Below are 15,472 nucleotides of genomic sequence, written 5' to 3'. Positions count from 1 at the left end.
TCAAAATTACATATCTTCAAGACGAAAGTGAGTATATAGTCCCACTTTTAAACTCTAAATATTTCGGGATGAGAATACATGTATTTTATGTTTTACGATATGGACACAAGTAACTGAAAAATATATTCTACGTTGAGTTGTACCACTGGCATACTTCCCTGTAGCTTGGTAACTGTTATTTACAGCGGTATTGTAAACGCGAATCCTGTTGATAGATCTATCGGGCCTGACAACCCCAACCGGACTGGACGACCAGTATTCAACGGTTGCACAGTACTTCGTTTCATGACTACACTTGGTACGGTGTAGTAAGATTTCATAATAAAGGGAATATGCGACGTGATTAAATGTTAAGTATGGTTACCAAGTGCTCAACCACTTAGAATATTTTTATTAAAACGTTTATATATGAAATCTTGTGGTCTATATATATATTGCTGCCGGCATTAAACCTATATCTCACCAACTTTATGTTGACGTTTTAAACATGTCTATTCTCAGGTGATAATTAGAAGCTTCCGCTGCAACATGTTGAATTTAAACAAGATCTTGAGCATGCATATTTGTGTCAAAAATAAAACTGCATATCGGAGGATTTGTAATGTAAAATATGCTAGAAATCGTATTGTTATCATCACATGTAAAGTTTGTAAGTCTAAGATTATCGCTAAACGATAATCATCTTTTTATTGTCTAAAGCTTGTATTAAAATAAGAGTTATGGTTTGTAATGTAAAATAAATGCAGTTGTTCTTTTAAAAATGTCGCATATAGAGGTCAATACCTCGTAATGAAATCATACGTTATCTAACTCGTTCTTATGGTTAAGGACGGGTTGTGACATGTGGTATCAGAGCGGTGGTCTTAGCGAACCAGGTTTGCATTAGTGTGTCTAACCGAGAAGTCGTTAGGATACATTAGTAAGTCTGGACTTTGACCGGGTCTGATTTTAAAAACCATTGCTTATCATTGTTGGTTAAAATTTATATGTAAATATTATGTAGTACTAATGGGTTAGTTGTTGTGTGATAGATGTCGGGCTCAAAACTTGTTATCACATTCAGCGACTCCGAATCAGAATCTTCATATGGTGTTTCAGTCATTAACCTATCCGATGACGAAAATAATATCTTTGGGGAAGACTCACAAATTCCGGATGAACCAACTATAAAGAACCCGGAAAGTGAACCCGAGGAGGAAAGTGAACCCGAGGAGGAAAGTGAACCCGAGGAGGAAAGTGAACCCGAGAAAGAAATACAGGAAATTACAAAAGACGAGTTCGAACTAGGAAAGAAACGAAAGGCTAATGAATTAGAAAATTCAAATCCCGAGTTTAGTGAGGATGATGTGGCACCAACTCCACTAGACACTACCACCCCTATTCCCGCTATTCCTATTCGTTCTATCCCGGCATCCAGTTCTTCAGCCCCACAGCCAAAATATAGGCAGACAGCCAGGATAAGCGTTAAGCGATTCTCTGAACCTAAACGTCCTAGAAAATAGACCAAACGATGCGCTGCCGTATTAAACCATGGGATCATATAATGTTTTGTATAATATTATTAGTGTGGTTTGCTTAATGTTCGATGTAAGATAAGCATATGTAAAATAGTGAAGTGTGAAATGCAATAATTTTCCATGGTTAAGTATTATTTAGATGGTAGTAATTGATTCTGTACTAAGCTATTAAGTATGGACATTAACGGGTAGGTACTACCCTAGATATAATTATAAAACGCTAATAAGAAGAAAAGGCTTTTATAATAATACCTGGTTCATATTATTAATAAGCTATAATGTACTGTAAATATACACTACATCTATAATATTCCATGTGAATAATTATTTTCTTTTCATTCTTATAGAAGAATATGGCGCGATTGAACCGAATGACGGAACAAGAAATCCAGGAACTCATCAATCAGCGAGTGAACGACAGAATGTTATGGGTCGAGGCTGCAAGAGGTGCTGCAGTTAACCCAAATCCTCGTGTGGGGTGCACTTATAAAACTTTTCAAGCTTGCAAGCCCTCATCATTCAGTGGAACAGAAGGACCGATCGGTTTAACCCGGTGGATAGAAAAGATGGAGACTGTGTTTAAAATAAGTGGTTGTGTTGAAAAGGACATGACCAAGTATGCATCGTGCACTTTACAAGATAGTGCACTCACGTGGTGGAAAAATTATGTGAAGGCTGTAGGAGGAGATGTAGCTTATGATACTCCTTGGGAAGAATTCAAAACAATGTTAATCAACGAGTATTGTCCAAGGAACGAGGTTAGGAAGTTGGAAGATGAATTACGAAGCCTGAAGGTTGTTGGTACTGAAATCACCAACTACAATCAGCGATTCATGGAATTAGTTTTGCTAAGTCCTGAATTGGTTCCAACCGAAGAACGGAAGATTGAAATGTACAAAGATGGTTTGCCCAAAAAGGTCAAGGCAAATGTTACAGCATCGAAACCTAAGACAATTCATGAAGCTATAACCATGGCAAACGAGCTAATGGATCAGGTCATCATGGATAAGAAAGTATCCAATACTGATGTGAAGGTATCAGGTAACAAAAGAAAGTGGAATGGAAATTATGATCGAGGTAACCAACAACAATCTTATAAGAAACAAGAAATCACGCAAGGTGCGGGTAGTGGTTTAAGCTTTGGTTATAAAGGACAAAATCCTTTATGCAACCGATGCCACAAACATCACTCTGGTTACTGTAATGTGGTATGCAACAAATGTAATCGAAAGGGTCATCTTGCTGAAGATTGTAGGGCTCTCGTTACAAATACAAATGGTACCAAGACTCCTGCCACTAATGCAAAAAGAACTGCTTTGGCTACTGTTACTTGTTATGGATGTGGGAAACAGGGTCATTATAAGAGCCAGTGCCCGAATCCAGAGAAGAATATCGGACCTGCACGAGGGAGAGCATTTGTTATTAATGCTAGAGAGGCGTGTGAAGACCCGGAGCTTGTTACGGGTACGTTTACCATTAATAACTTATCCGCATCTATTATATTTGATACTGGTGCTGATAGAAGTTACGTGTGTAGAGACTTTCACGCTAAATTGAATTGTTCATCATTACCTTTAGATGCTAAGTACATGATTGAGTTAGCTAATGGTAAACTAATTAAAGCCGATAAAATTTGCCGTGATTGTAAAATAAATTTAGTCGGAGAAACATTTAAGATTGATTTGATACCCATAGAATTAGGAAGTTTTGATGTAATAGTCGGCATGGACTGGATGTCCAAAATAGGAGCTGAAGTTGTGTGCGCCAAGAAGGCAATTCGCATTCCTCGTAAGGATAAAACGCCAGTAATGATTTATGGAGAGAAGGGTAACTCAAAGCTAAAACTCATTAGTTATTTGAAAGCTCAAAAGTGTTTGAAGAAAGGGTGCTATGCTATCTTAGCACATGTTAATAAAGTCGAAAAGAAAAAAAAGAAAAGTGCATCAACGACGTGCCTGTGGCAAGAGATTTTCCTGAAGTTTTTCCGGAAGAGTTGCCGGGATTACCTCCATTTAGATCTGTAGAATTTCAAATAGATTTAGTACCAGGAGCTGCACCAGTGGCTCGTGCTCCATATAGACTTGCACCGTCCGAGTTAAAAGAACTTCAGAGTCAGCTAAAAGAATTACTGGATCGTGGATTCATACGACCAAGTACTTCACCGTGGGGAGCTCCAATTTTATTCGTCAAGAAGAAAGACGGATCTTTCCGAATGTGTATAGATTATCGTGAATTAAATAAGTTAACTATCAAGAATCGGTATCCACTACCGAGAATTGACGACTTATTTGATCAACGTCAAGGATCATGTGTGTACTCGAAAATTGACCTAAGATCGGGCTATCATCAATTACGTGTCAAAGAAGAAGATATACCGAAAACTGCTTTTCGGACACGCTACGGTCATTACGAATTTTTGGTCATTCCGTTTGGATTGACGAATGCGCCAGCTGTATTCATGGACCTCATGAATCGAGTTTGTAGTCCATATTTAGATAAGTTTGTTATCGTTTTCATTGATGATATTCTTATCTATTCCAAGAGTGAGCAAGAGCATGAGCAGCATTTAAGGTTGATATTAGAGTTGTTAAGAAAAGAACAGCTATATGCTAAATTTTCTAAATGTGCTTTCTGGTTTAAAGAAGTGCAATTTCTTGGCCACGTTGTTAGTAGCAAAGGAATTCAGGTTGATCCAGCAAAAATTGAAGCCATTGAAAAATGGGAGACTCCTAAGACACCAACGCAGATACGCCAATTTTTGGGTTTAGCCGGTTATTATAGAAGGTTTATTCAAGATTTTTGCCGAATAGCTAAGCCGTTGACAGCGTTAACGCAAAAAGGGAAGAAATATGAATGGACCTCTGAGCAGGAGAGTGCATTTCAATTACTAAAGAAGAAGTTAACTACGGCGCCCATTTTATCGTTACCAGAAGGGAACGATGATTTTGAAATATATTGTGATGCTTCGCGACAAGGTTTTGGTTGCGTTCTTATGCAACGGAAGAAAGTTATTGCATACGCATCCCGACAATTGAAGATTCACGAGCGGAATTATACGACGCATGATCTAGAACTGGGAGCAGTCGTGTTTGCATTGAAGATATGGAGACACTACTTGTATGGGGTTAAATGCACTGTGTTTACTGATCATAAAAGTCTTCAACATATTTTTGATCAGAAACAGTTGAACATGAGACAACGTAGGTGGGTCGAGTTAATAAACGACTATGATTGTGAAATTCGTTATCATCCCGGGAAGGCGAACGTGGTGGCCGATGCTTTAAGCAGAAAGGAACGAGAACCAATTCGAGTTCGAGCGATGAACATAAAAATTCGCATGAATCTCAACTCACAAATCAAAGAGGCTCAACGAGAAGCACTTACTAAAGAAAATATAGAAAATGAAATAATGAAGAAGTATGAGAAGCAACTCGTTATACGGAAAGATGGAATTCGATATTTTGCAAATCGTATTTGGGTACCGAAGTTGGGTGGATTAAGGAAGTTGATATTGAATGAGGCACATAAGACAAGATACTCGATACATCCTGGAGTTGGAAAGATGTACCAAGATCTTAAGACACATTATTGGTGGCCTAATTTAAAGACAGACGTTGCAACATATGTTGGGGAATGTTTAACTTGTTCCAAAGTCAAAGCTGAACACCAGAAGCCGTCAGGGTTACTTCAATAACCAGAAATCCCAGAATGGAAATGGGATGGTATTACCATGGATTTCATCACGAAGTTACCAAAGACTGCCTGGGGATACGACACCATTTGGGTGATTGTTGATCGTCTTACCAAATCTGCACATTTCTAGCCTATAAAGGAAACGGATAGAATGGAGAAATTATTACGATTATATATAAAGGAAATAGTTTCAAGGCATGGAATACCTATTTCCATTATATCTGATCGTGATAGTAGATTTACCTCAAAGTTCTGGCAATCACTACAGGAGGCACTAGGAACTCGTTTGGATATGAGTACTGCATATCATCCGCAAACTGACGGGCAAAGTGAAAGAACAATTCAGACTCTTGAAGACATGCTCAGGGCATGTGTGATCGATTTTGGAAACGGATGGGATAAATATCTACCGTTAGCAGAATTCTCGTATAATAATAGTTATCATGCGAGCATTAAAGCTGCACCATTCGAAGCACTGTATGGAAGGAAGTGTAGATCTCCTATCTGTTGGAATGAAGTAGGAGATCGACAATTAACTGGTCCCGAGATCATACATGAAACTACTGAAAAGATAGTACAAATTAAGGAGAGATTGAAAACAGCCCGTAGTTGCCAAAAGAGCTACGCCGATGTTCAAAGGAAACCATTAGAGTTTTAGATCGGTGACATGGTTATGTTAAAGGTGTCACCATGGAAAGGTGTAATACGCTTCGGAAAAATGGGTAAACTGAACCCAAGATATGTAGGCCCGTTCAAGATCATCGAACGCATTGGACTGGTAGCTTATCGACTCGAGTTACCGCAACAACTCGCCGGAGTACATAATACCTTTCACGTCTCAAACCTTAAGAAGTGTCTTACAAAGGAAGACCTCACCATTCCTCTTGAAGAAATCCATGTCGACGAGAAACTACAATTCATCGAAGAACCAATCGAAATCATGGATCGTGAAGTTAAACGGCTCAAGCAGAGCAACATACCGATCGTTAAGGTTCGTTGGAATGCTCGAAGGGGTCCCGAGTTTACTTGGGAACGAGTGGATCAAATGAAACAAAAGTATCCACACTTGTTTTCCGATGACGCAAAATAGGTACAATTTTAAAATTTCGGGACGAAATTTATTTAACGGGTAGGTACTGTAATGACCCGCACTTTTTCGATCATTCTATACTTATAAGATTAATATTTACATAAATTAAACCTTACCAACATGACAAGCAATCCAAATTGTTGAGACTTATGTTTTTGAAATGAGTTTTACACAACGTTTGACCGTCTAGTTTGACCGATGATATCACGAACTATATAACATATGATAATTATACGTTTGTGTATATATATGTATATATACATATTTAACATGATCTAAGGATGTTTTAATATCTCATTTTGTATTAATAACAATAAGTTATAAGTATATTTTGAAACTACTAACTTAAGTTTTCAAAACAATAACCATACGTAACGTTAATTGACATAAATACTTATAATCTATAATGTTTATACATATACCGTATAAGTAATGTATTTAATCACTTTTTAAGGACTTAAATACATAAAACCATATAAGTGTATTCACAAAAGATAGCTATATTTGAATCCTCATTCAATTTTTCACAAGATTTCTATACATATATCTAGAGTATATGTACTCATATCATACCTAGCTTCTATACGTATTTACTATTGGTATATACACATGAAATCACCACCTAACCAGCCCTTGTTACTACCCTAGGTATAAGGTAATTAGAATTGGAAGTTAGTATGACATTTTTACAAGATTACAAGTTTGGAAAATTTGTCCATGTCCCCCCATGAACACGTTTTATATGGCCATCCCATATCAAATTTTTGATCACCATTTTCACTTTTAAATCACTCTCTAACTCTCTTACTTGAAAACCCTAAGAAACTATCATCAATTCAGCAAGTTACCATGAAGATCTAGCTTCAAAAACATCACTTAATCACCATAAGAAAACTCTTACAAAAACACTTCAAGAATCCTTCCAAGAACACAAACTTACTTCCAATCTTTCATCCAATTCCATCACCCTTTTGGTTCTAGGTTCTTACTCCTCTTTTACAGCAATCTTGTCCAAGTAACTTGAGGTAGTAACTTTGTTCATAACCTTATTCGATTCATATATATATAGCTATCTTATTTTGTGGTATAAAATTTTAACAACAAGAACATAGTTTGAATGTTTTCAAACTTGTTTGCAAACTAAATAGATCCTTCTAACTTAACTTTTAAAATACTTGAAGACCTGTAATATATCTTAAATATATGCTAATTTAACAAGGTTTAACTTGGTTTTTCAAAGAACACCTTAAAAAAACTGTTTTTACGACGTCGGAGTGTAACCGGGGGCTGTTTTGGGTTGGATAATTAAAAACCATCTTAAACTTTGAATTGGAGGTTTATTTTCTGGAAAAATGATTTTTATTATGAATATGTTAACACATAAAAATTTCATGATTTAACTCAAAGTATAAGTATTTTTAGAAAAATAATCATTTAAGGTTGTTTACATGATGGAAAATGATTAACTTCATAAGTTTCACTAAAGTTTGACCTATGACCTGTGATTTCGAATACAAACTAAGGTATTTATAGTTCATAGTCTTAAAGAGGGACTCGATCCAAGGAAGTGGCAAGTTGAATCAACGAAAACGGAGTTGTAACGAAGAAACTATGACCAAAACGAGATCGGATATCTAAGACTAGTTTAGCTACGAAAATAATTGGAGAAAATTAAATAAATCACATCTTTTTAAAATAACATGATATTTTATATATATGTACTCATAATTTAATTTTATATGGTTCAGGATCACCCGTAAACAATACGAGAAGATTAATCATAAGATCCCATGATTGTACGCAACACGTCATTTGACAACACCAGTACTTTATGTACGCAACACGTCATTTGACAACACCGGTACCGTGGGTCAAGATTAATCTCGACCAATACATATATGATGGGGGTTTTATTTATTTCATTGGGGGTTTATTAAACACCTAAAAATGAACCATTAAAATTGAATTACTAACATCGGACTGCTAACTACGGACTAAGGAACTATTAAAAGTATTAAAAGTATTATAAGTATATATATGTGACGTTTGTTTAAAATGAAAATATATTGATAAATTATATATGGATAGGTTCGTGATATCAATCGGAGACCAAGTCAAAATTACATATCTTCAAGACGAAAGTGAGTATATAGTCCCACTTTTAAACTCTAAATATTTCGGGATGAGAATACATGTATTTTATGTTTTACGATATGGACACAAGTAACTGAAAAATATATTCTACGTTGAGTTGTACCACTGGCATACTTCCCTGTAGCTTGGTAACTGTTATTTACAGCGGTATTGTAAACGCGAATCCTGTTGATAGATCTATCGGGCCTGACAACCCCAACCGGACTGGACGACCAGTATTCAACGGTTGCACAGTACTTCGTTTCATGACTACACTTGGTACGGTGTAGTAAGATTTCATAATAAAGGGAATATGCGACGTGATTAAATGTTAAGTATGGTTACCAAGTGCTCAACCACTTAGAATATTTTTATTAAAACGTTTATATATGAAATCTTGTGGTCTATATATATATTGCTGCCGGCATTAAACCTATATCTCACCAACTTTATGTTGACGTTTTAAACATGTCTATTCTCAGGTGATAATTAGAAGCTTCCGCTGCAACATGTTGAATTTAAACAAGATCTTGAGCATGCATATTTGTGTCAAAAATAAAACTGCATATCGGAGGATTTGTAATGTAAAATATGCTAGAAATCGTATTGTTATCATCACATGTAAAGTTTGTAAGTCTAAGATTATCGCTAAACGATAATCATCTTTTTATTGTCTAAAGCTTGTATTAAAATAAGAGTTATGGTTTGTAATGTAAAATAAATGCAGTTGTTCTTTTAAAAATGTCGCATATAGAGGTCAATACCTCGTAATGAAATCATACGTTATCTAACTCATTCTTATGGTTAAGGACGGGTTGTGACACATTCTTCATCGAAGACAAACGGAACTTCCTTTTCGAGGAGATGAGTGATAGGTCGTGTGACCTTTAGGAAATCTTTGATGAAATTTCGGTAGAAACCTACGTGTCCAAGGAAACTCCTTACCGCTTTTACTGAGGTACGTTCTGGAAGTTTAGTTATGGTTTCAATCTTGGCCTTATCGACTTCTATTCCTGACTTTGAAATCTTATGTCCTAAAACTATGCCTTCTTTTACCATGAAGTGACATTTCTACCAATTCAGAACTAAATTCGAATCTTCACACCGGGTGAGCATCTTATCAAGGTTAGAAAGGCACGAATCAAAGGTACTACCAAAGACTGAGAAGTCATCCATGAAGACTTCCATACAACGTTCAATCATGTCGTGGAATATTGCTATCATGCATCGCTGACATGTAGCGGGTGTATTGTGAAATGTCCCGTTCATATTAATTATAAACGTTCCATATTAATTGATTTCGTTGCGAGGTGTTGACCTCTATATGAGACGTTTTTCAAAGACTGCATTCATTTTTAAAACAACCATAACCTTTATTTTATCAATAAAGGTTTGAAAAGGATTACGTAGATTATCAAATAATGATAATCTAAAATATACTGTTTACACACGACCATTACATAATGGTTTACAATAGAAATATATTACATCGACATATGTTTCTTAAATGCAGTTTTTACATAATATCATACAAACATGGACTCCAAATCTTGTCCTTATTTTAGTATGCAACAGCGGAAGCTCTTAGTATTCACCTGAGAATAAACATGCTTTAAACGTCAACAAAAATGTTGGTGAGTTATAGGTTTAACCTATATATATATATCAAATCGTAATAATAGACCACAATATTTCATATTTCAATACGCATCCCATACATAGAGATAAAAATCATTCATATGGTGAACACCTGGTAACCGACATTAACAAGATGCATATATAAGAATATCCCCATCATTCCGGGACACCCTTCAGATATGATATAAATTTCGAAGTATTAAAGCATTCGGTACTTTGGATGGGGTTTGTTAAGCCCAATAGATCTATCTTTAGGATTCACGTCAATTAGGGTGTCTGTTCCCTAATTCTTAGATTACCAGACTTAATAAAAAGGGGCATATTCAATTTCGATAATTCAACCATAGAGTGTAGTTTCACGTACTTGTGTTTATTTTGTAAATCATTTATAAAACCTGCATGTATTCTCATCCCAAAAATATTAGATTTTAAAAGTGGGACTATAACTCACTTTCATAGATTTTTACTTCGTCGGGAAGTAAGACTTGGCCACTGGTCGATTCACGAACCTATAACAAATATGTACATATATATCAAAGTATATTCAAAATATATTTACAACACTTTTAATACATTTTGATGTTTTAATTTTATTAAGTCAGCTGTCCTCGTTAGTAACCTACAACTAGTTGTCCAACGTTAGATGTACAGAAAAAAATTGATATATATTATCTTGAATCAATCTATGACCCAGTGTATACACGTCCAGGCTAGATCACAACTCAAAGTATATATATTTTTGGAATCAACCTCAACCCTGTATAGCTAACTCCCACATTACTGAATATAGAGTGTCTATGGTTGTTCCAAATAATATATACACATGGGTCGATATGATATGTCAAAACATTTGCATACGTGTCTATGGTATCCCAAGATTACATAATATATTAGAATACATGTATAATACAATATAAGTTAGCTAGGATATAATTAATATAGATTTGTTACCAATTTTCACGTTGCTACAACAAGAAAAATTATCGAATCTTGTTTTACCCATAACTTCTTCATTTTAAATCCGTTTTGAGTGAATCAAATTGCTATGGTTTCATATTGAACTCTATTTTATGAATCTAAACAGAAAAAGTACAGGTTTATAGTCAAAAATATAAGTTACAAGTCATTTTTGTAAAGGTAGTCATTTCAGTCGAAAGAACGACGTCTAGATGACCATTTTAGAAAACATACTTCCACTTTGAGTTTAATCATGATTTTTGGATATAGTTTCATGTTCATAAGAAAAATCATTTTCCCAGAAGAACAACTTTTAAATCAAAGTTTATCATAGTTTTTAATTAACTAACCCAAAACAGCCCGCGGTGTTACTACGACGGCGTATGTCCGGTTTTACAGTGTTCTTCGTGTTTCCAGGTTTTAAATCATTAAGTTAGCATATCATATAGATATAGAACATGTGTTTAGTTGATTTTAAAAGTCAAGTTAGAAGGATTAAATTTTGTTTGCGAACAAGTTTAGAATTAACTAAACTATGTTCTAGTGATTACAAGTTTAAACCTTCGAATAAGATAGCTTTGTATGTATGAATCGAATGATGTTATGAACATCATTACTACCTTAAGTTTTCTAGATAAAGCCACTGGAAATGAGAAAAATGGATCTAGCTTCAAAGGATCCTTGGATGGCTTGAAAATTCTTGAAGCAGAATCATGACACGAAAATAAGTTCAAGTAAGATTTCCACTCGAAATAAGATTGTTATAGTTATAAAAATTGAATCAAAGTTTGAATATGAGTATTACCTTGTATTAGAAAGATATCTTACTGTAAATAAGAAAGATTTCTTGAGGTTGGATGATCACTCTACAAGATTGGAAGTAAGCTAGCAAACTTGGAAGTATTCTTGATTTTATGAAACTAGAACTTGTAGAATTTAAGAAGAACACTTAGAACTTGAAGATATAACTTGAGAGAGATCAATTAGATGAAGAAAATTGAAGAATGAAAGTGTTTGTAGGTGTTTTTGGTCGTTGGTGTATGGATTAGATATAAAAGATATGTAATTTTGTTTTCATGTAAATAAGTCATGAATGATTACTCATATTTTTGTAATTTTATGAGATATTTCATGCTAGTTGCCAAATGATGGTTCCCACATGTGTTAGGTGACTCACATGGGCTTCTAAGATCTGATCATTGGAGTGTATATACCAATAGTACATACATCTAAAAGTTGTGTATTGTACGAGTACGAATACGGGTGCATACGAGTAGAATTGTTGATGAAATTGAACGAGGATGTAATTGTAAGTATTTTTGTTAAGTAGAAGTATTTTGATAAGTGTCTTGAAGTCTTTCAAAAGTGTATGAATACATATTAAAACACTACATGTATATACATTTTAACAGAGTCGTTAAGTCATCGTTAGTCGTTACATGTAAGTGTTGTTTTGAAACCTTTAGGTTAACGATCTTGTTAAATGTTGTTAACCGATTGTTTATTAAATCAAATGAGATGTTAAATTATTACATTATCATGATATCATGATGTATTAATATATCTTAATATGATATATGAAAGGACCCGGTTCACTAATCCATCCGGACGAAGTCCATATCGATTATAAACGATTCCCAACAGTTAATTACATCGCGAGGTACTTGACCTCTATATGATACATTTTATAAACATTGCATTCGTTTTGAAAAAACAATCTTTCATTACATCTGAAGTTGACAGACATGCATACCATTTCATAATATATCCAACTATAATTGACTTAATAATGATCTTGATAAACTCAACGACTCGAATGCAACGTCTTTTGAAATATGTCATGAATGACTCCAAGTAATATCTTTAAAATGATTAAATGCACAGCGGAAGATTTCTTTCGTACCTAAGAATAAACATGCTTTCGAGTGTCAACCAAAAGGTTGGTGAGTTCATTAGTTTAGCATAAATAATCATTTCATTATTTTAATAGACCACAAGATTTCATATTTCCAATTCTCATAAACATACGTCCCATACATAGAGACAAAAAAATATCATTCATATGGATTGAACACCTGGTAACCGACATTAACAATATGCATATTAGAATATCCCCATCATTCCGGGATCCTCCTTTGGACATGATATAAATTTTGAAGTACTAAAGCATCCGGTACTTTGGATGGGGCTTGTTGGGCCCGATAGATCTATCTTTAGAGTTCGCGTCAATTAGGGTGTCTGTTCCCTAATTCTTATATTACCAGACTTAATAAAAAGGGGCATATTCGATTTCGATAATTCAACCATAGAATGTAGTTTCACCTACTTGTTTCTATTTCGTAAAACATTTATAAAAATTGCGCATGTATTCTCAGCCCAAAAATATAAAGGGTAAAAAGGTAAATGAAACTCACCTAATGTATTTTGTAGTAAAAATACATATGACGACATTGAACAAGGGAAATGTTGGTCTTGGATTCATGAACCTATATCATTTGTATATTTATTAATACACATGTTTGTAATCGAATAAGTTTATATATTTTTATTAGTGCTGTACTTGTTATATTTAATAATTTGTAAGTTTTATTAATTATATATATTTTTATTTTATATATATCTATATAACTATTAATATAGTTAAGTTATGTAGTTTAAATATAAATTTTATATCTATACTCTTCATTTTAATACTTATAAACTTAACAACGTCATTTAAAACTTTCATTTTCATAAATAATATTAGCTTAATAATAATGATGTTGATAATACGTGATAATAATAATATTAATAGTTTTATTGATAACAAAACAATAATTTTTGTAAAAAGTATAATAATGATAATAGTTTTTAATAATAATAATAATACTATTAGTGATAATCATCCTAATACTAATAATGATAATATTAACAATATTTTGTTGCCAATAATAATAATAATACTAATAATTATGAAAAAAAAAATACTTATGATAATATTAGTAATGATACTTATAGTAAAGTTTCAAAACTGTGTTATACGTACATGCATAATTCATGAACTTAAATAAATTTCATACTTATTCTTAATATTATCTATTGTCAATACTGATGATTTTATCTCTAGTAATATCATACTTATCGTTCTCATAATCCTAATCTTATCAAAATTTCTAATATTACAATTACCAGCGTTTACATATATTCACTTTAATTTTATTCATTACCTTTTGTATTCAATAATTTATAATAATAATAATAATAATAATAATAATAATAATAATAATAATAATAATAATAATAATGATAATAGTAATAATAATAATTTAATAATATTAATGATAATAACATTTCATCTTTGTATCTACACTTACTTATAAGTTCATTCATAAATACAACCACAACAACAACAATAATAATAATAATAATAATAATAATAATAATAATAATAATACTAGCCATAATAACAATTAACCAAATACTAATACTAATAATAATAATAACAATGAGAGTAATAACAATAAATAGGAAAAACTACCTCCCATTAATAGGCTTTAAAAAGAAAAAACCGCCACCTGCAGGGCTTGATCCCAAGACCTCTCGTAATCCAACATAGCACTCAACCAACGAACCATCTATACTTTTCTGATTTACAACCCCACTTATATCTATATATCAACTATAATTATCTGTTTGTGTTCTTCTTCTTTCTCAAAAAATTTTTCACCCGACACCATCACCATTAATCATAACCGCGAATATAAATTGGGCTAAGACTTAGAATTAAGTGGTAATTAACTTGGTTTGTGAATTAAATCAAATAGAAAGAAAAAAAATATATAAATATCTATACATAAAGGCTGCTGTCGCAGCTCAAAAACAAAAACAAAAAAATGATTTCAACATTACGTGCGTTTTTAGTCAATTGTTATAACACAAACTTGGTTCCAAATGATTCGTAAAAGCTTTGTGAACCTTCAATTGAAACAGAAACCTTAAATTAAAATTGGATTTCATGAAGGACATAAAGTTTGACTTTTAAGTTTCAATACTTTGACTCTTGAATTCGAATTCAATATGCAAAATTTGAAATCCAAACTTTGCACATAGTTTTCAAATGAAATTCCTAACTGATCTACATTTATACAATTTGGAATTAGATTTGATTTCGAGATTTTTGATTTATAAACCACGATACAGAGATATTTGCTGTAAAACAATTTAATCCAAAAAGATAGAGAAGTTTGAGTAATTAACAAAGATGATTGATCACGAGCATAGATAAGATGATTGATATTTGTTAATGATAATTGGAGAATTAAAAAGGTTTGATACAGAGGATGTGTAGTGATCGAACGAGTGTAGGGTTGATGTGTTTGGTTGTGTCACGGGTTAACAGAGTAGATAGATAGATATAGCTAATAATTCTGATTATATAAAAAATATACCTCACGCAGATATATCT

This window comes from Rutidosis leptorrhynchoides, chromosome 2, assembly GCF_046630445.1.
Source record: "Rutidosis leptorrhynchoides isolate AG116_Rl617_1_P2 chromosome 2, CSIRO_AGI_Rlap_v1, whole genome shotgun sequence".
Taxonomy (NCBI): domain Eukaryota; kingdom Viridiplantae; phylum Streptophyta; class Magnoliopsida; order Asterales; family Asteraceae; genus Rutidosis; species Rutidosis leptorrhynchoides.
The sequence above is the reverse complement of the archived record's forward strand: the minus strand, read 5'-3'. Positions refer to the sequence as shown.